Source organism: Chrysochloris asiatica, unplaced genomic scaffold (genome assembly GCF_000296735.1).
Source record: "Chrysochloris asiatica unplaced genomic scaffold, ChrAsi1.0 scaffold00054, whole genome shotgun sequence".
Taxonomy (NCBI): Eukaryota; Metazoa; Chordata; class Mammalia; order Afrosoricida; family Chrysochloridae; genus Chrysochloris; species Chrysochloris asiatica.
Genome location: NW_006408572.1, coordinates 10,662,888 through 10,667,981, shown reverse-complemented (window position 1 = coordinate 10,667,981; position 5,094 = coordinate 10,662,888).

The window sequence follows — 5,094 nt, the reverse complement described above, 5'->3', positions numbered from 1 at the left end:
TGGCGTATAGTGTTTATTCCTCGTGTGTTTTAATGAAAAATCAAAAACAAAAGCTAAAAGACTTGATAATTTTCTATCTTGGATAGTGTCACCTATCCATAAGCCTCAATAATTATTGTTGTTAAGTGCTGTTGAGTTGGTTCCAACTCATAACAACTCTGTATAGGGTTTCCAAGGAGTAGCTGTTGAGTTTGACCACTGACCTTGGGATTCAAGCTGACCTTGCTGTCCAATGCATTACCCTACAGCACTGCACCAAGTCTCACCAAGCGCCACACCTATATCCTCAATATACAGAATCCAAACCAGGTGATTGCTAGAGGCCTGTTTGGGAATTTTACTCCATGCACTGAGATATGAATTGTGTCCTCCCCGCAAAAGTTATGTTGCGTTCAAACCTCTGCACTGTAAGGATGATCCTGTTCAGAAATTGGGAGGGTCTTTTTTTGTGTTAATGAGGTTATACCAGAAGAGAGTGGAACCTAAACCGCATCCCTTCTGCATGGTGGCTTATGAAAAGACCAGAAGATGCCACAGATGCAGTGATAAGTAACAAAGAAAACACCAGGACTTTCTGGCAGCCACTGAAACAACCAGAGAAGTCTACAGAAGCAAGCTCAAGATCCTGATTTGGACTTCTCCAGAACTGAGAAAAAAACGAATTCTGTTCTTTCAAGTCACCCATTTATGTTGTTTGTGTCATGGCAGCACTAGAAACTCACAAAGGTCTTTGTGGAAAAGGGCTTCAAATAGGAGGGTACGTTTAAAAATATTGCTACTAGGGTCTCAGTTCATACATGCCCAGGTTTATTCCAAATAAAACATTTCTCTGCTATCAGTGGCTGGCTGGCTGCAGATAAGTTCTCTCAGGAATGCACTCAGATTTCAAAAACAGGCCCAATTAACATAGCCAAAAGGGGGAAACAGCCCAGTGCCCCTCAACAGCCGAAAAAACAAAGTAGTATATGCACATAATGGAATATTATTCCGTCAGAGAGAGTACTGAAATCCTGGTACATGGATGAACTCCGTAAACAAAGCTGAGTGAAATAAATCAGACACAAAGGAAAATGTTCTATGGTTCCACTTGTGTATGAAATATCTAGAATGGGTGAAATCATAGAGACCAAATTGATTAGTGGTTACCAGGGACAGAAAGAGGGGAAAATGGAGAGTTATTTATTGCTTAAAGGGTACTAAGTTTCTATTTGGGTAGACAAAGAACTTTTGAAAACAGGTAGTTCTGATGTTTGTATAACATTGTGCCTTAATTGTTGTTATATGCCATCAAGTTGGTTCCGACCCTGTATAGGGTTTCTGAGGAGCGACTTAAAAAATTTATTTAAAAAAAATTTTCATTGTGGTAAAAATATATGCAAAAAAGTCAATTTAATAAATTCTACATTTATAATGTGGCACTGTAAGGTAAGTATAGGAGCACAAGGTCTGTTTGAACTGCAACGTTGGAGGTTTAGACCCACCCGTCGCTCCTTGTTGTTGTTAGGTGCCATCGAGTCAGTACTGACTCATAGCAACCCTATGTGCAACAGAATGAAACACTGCCTGGTCCTGGGCCAACCTCACAATTGTTACCACACTTGAGCCCATTGTTGCTGCCACTTTGCCAATCCACCTCGCTGGTGGTCTTCCTCTTTTTCTCTGACCATTCACCTTACCAAACATGAGATCCTTCTCCAGTGACTGATCCCTCCTGACAATATGTCCGAAGTATGAGAGATGAAGTTTGGCCATCCTGGCCTCCAAGGAGCACTCTGGCAGCACTTCTTCCAACACAGATCTGTTGGTTCTTTTGGCAGCCCATGGCACTTTCAATATTCTCTTCTAAAGCATAGCTCAAAAGCATCAATTCTTCTACGGTCTTCCTTATTCACAGTCCAGCTTTCGCATGCATATGTTATTGAAAATACCATGGCTTGGGTCAGGTGCACCTTAGTCTTCAAGCTGACATCTTCGCTCTTCAGCACTTTAAAAAGAACTTGTGTAGCAGATTTGCCTAATGTAATACGTCATCTGATCTCTTGACTGCTGCTTCCATGAGTGTTGATGGTTGATCCAAGAAGAATGAAGTCCTTGACAACATCAATCTTTTCTCTGTTGATAAGAATGGTGTTTATTGGTCCAGTGGTGAGGATTTTTGTTTTCTTTACATTGAGAAGCAATCCATACCGAAGGCTGTGCTCTTTGATCTTCATCAGTAAATGTTTTAAGTCCTCTTCACTTTCAGCAACCAAGGTTGCATCATCTGCATATCACAGGTTGTTAATGAGTCTTCCTCCAATCCTGATGACACTTTTTATTTCATATAACCCAACTTCTTAGATAATTTGCTCAATATACATGGTATATTCAATTATTTTTCAATACCACCACAGTTCAAGTGCATCCATTCTTCTCCTATCTTCGTTATTCACTGTCCAGTTTTTACATGTATACAAGGTGGTTGAAAATGCCAAGGCTTGGGTCAGGCACATCTTAGTCCTAAAAGTGCAGTAGACTTGCCCAGTCTGATTTCTTGACTGCTGCTTCCATAAGCACTGATTGTGGATCTAAGCAAAACAAAATCTTTGACAACTTCAATCTTTTCTTCACTTTATCATGATATTATTTATTAGTCGAGTGATGAGGATTTTTGTTTTCATTACACTGAGATGCAATCCAAACTGAAGGTTGTAGAGTCTCTGATCTTCATCAGTAAGTCCTTCAAGTCATTTATGCTTCCAACAAGGCAAGGTTGTGCCATCTGCATCTCACAGGTAATTAATGGGTCTTCCACCCATCTTGATGCCACCTTCTTCTCCATATAGTCCAGTTTGCTTGGATTATTTGCGCAGCATACAGATTAAATAAGGATGGTGAAAGGATATAACCCTGACACACACCTTTCCTGATTTTAAACATTCAGTATCTTCTTGTTCTGTTTGACCTGCTGTCTCTTGGTTTATGTATAGATTCCACATGAGGACAATTAAGTGTTCTGGGATTCCCATTCTTTGCAATTTTATCTAGAGTTTGTTACGATCCACATAGTTGAATGTCTTTGCATAGTCAATAAATCACAGGTAAACATTTTTTCTGGTAGTCTCTGCTTTTAGCCCAAACCCATCTGATATCAGTAATGATATCCCTCATTCCAGTTCCCCTTCTGAATCCAACTTGAATTTCTGGCAGCTCCCTATTGATGTACTGCTGTGATCACTTTTATCTTCAACAAAATTTTACTCGGATGTGCTATGAATGATTCTGTTAGAAAACCTTAATTGTAATGTAATTAATTTCATTAATTGTCCCCCTTACAATTTGTTTTGAGGATCTTATTTTAGAACCTCTCTTACCTAACACCACACTTCCAGGTTAAAAATATACTGTCCTGCATTTTTTCACGATTTGCTTCTGTGCTGCCTGGGTTTGCAATTGACCCAAAATGATTGGTAAGGCTGCAATCTGCCAAGTGATTGGTTGTTTTTCTATTTGCATAAGTGACTCGCACAGGATTGGTTGGTTTGCTATCAGTGTAAGCAGTTTGCAAGGGATGTTGACTTTATAATCCAACTTTATATGGATCAGTGTCCCTCACCCAATAGTTGGGCTTTACCAGGATTGCCTGGAGGTCCAGACTCAGTGGCTGATAAAAACCCTAGAAGAGGAAGGCTTAGATGGGGCTTGCTGATCAGGGAGAACAAGGAGGGGAGCCCACCCCTTGGAACCAGGGCCCTGAGCTGAGGTATGTAATACAGGCATGGGGCTACGTTGTTGTTGTTATGAGGTGCCGTTGAGTCAGTTCTGACCAATAGCAACCCAATGTACAACAAAAGGAAACAGGACTAGTCCTGCGCCAGCCTCACAATTGCTGCTACACTTGAGCACATTGCTGCTACTGCCACTGTGTCAATCCATCTCGTTGGGGGTCTCCCTCTTTTTCCCTGTCCATTCACTTTACCATGCATGATGTCCTTCTCCAGAAACTGGTCCCTCCTACAAATACATCTTAAGTATGAGAGAGAAGTCTGGCCATCTTGGCTTCTAAGGAGCATTCTGGCTGTACTTCTTCCAACATAGATTTGTTTGTTCTTCTGGAAGTCCATGGAACCTTTAATACTCTTCTCCAATACCATTAAGTCAAATTAATCAATTCTTCTTCCTTATGCATTATCCAACTTTCACATGCATATGAGGTTATTGAAAATACCATGGCTTGGGTCAGGGACACATTAGTCCTCAAACTGACATCTTTGTCCTTCAACACTTTAGAGAGGTTTTGTGTAGCAGATTTGGTTAACGCAGTATATCACTGAATTTCTTGACTGCTGCTTCCATGAGTGTTGATGGTGGATCCAAGAAAAATGAAGTCTTTGACAACTTTAATTTTTTTCTATTTATCATGATGCATTTATTGGTCCAATGGTGAGGATTTTTTTCCCCCTTTACACTGAGGTGCATCCCATACTGAAGGCTTAATCGTTGATCTTCATCAACAAGTATTTTAAGTCCCCTTTGCTTTCAGGAAGCAATGTTATCCTGATGCCACGTTCTGCTTCACATAATTCAGCTTCTCTGATTAAGTATGGTTGGACAATACAACCCTGGCACACAGCTTTCCTGATTTTAAACCATTCAGTTGCCTCTTGTTCTGTTTTAACTACTGCCTCTTGGTCTATGTACAAGTTCCTCGTGAGCACAATTAAGTGTTACAGAATACTCATTCTCTGCAATGTTGTCCATAACTTATGATCCACACAGTCGAAAGCCTTTGCATAGTCAATAAACATTTTTCTGGTAATCTCTGATTTTAGCTAAGATCCATCTGATGTCAGCAATGATATCCCTTGTTCTACATCCTCTAAAAGGAGCTCTGGTGGCATAGTGGTTGCGAATCGGGCTGTGAACCTTAAGGTCAGCAGTTCGAAACTACCAGTTGTTGCATGGGAGAAAATGAGGCTTTCTTCTCCTGTAAAGATTTACAGCCCCAGAAACCCTGTACAGGGTCACTAGGAGTCAGAACCGACTCCACGGCACATAACCACCACCACCACATCCTCTGAATCCAGTTTGAACCTCTGGCAGCTCTCTGTCAAT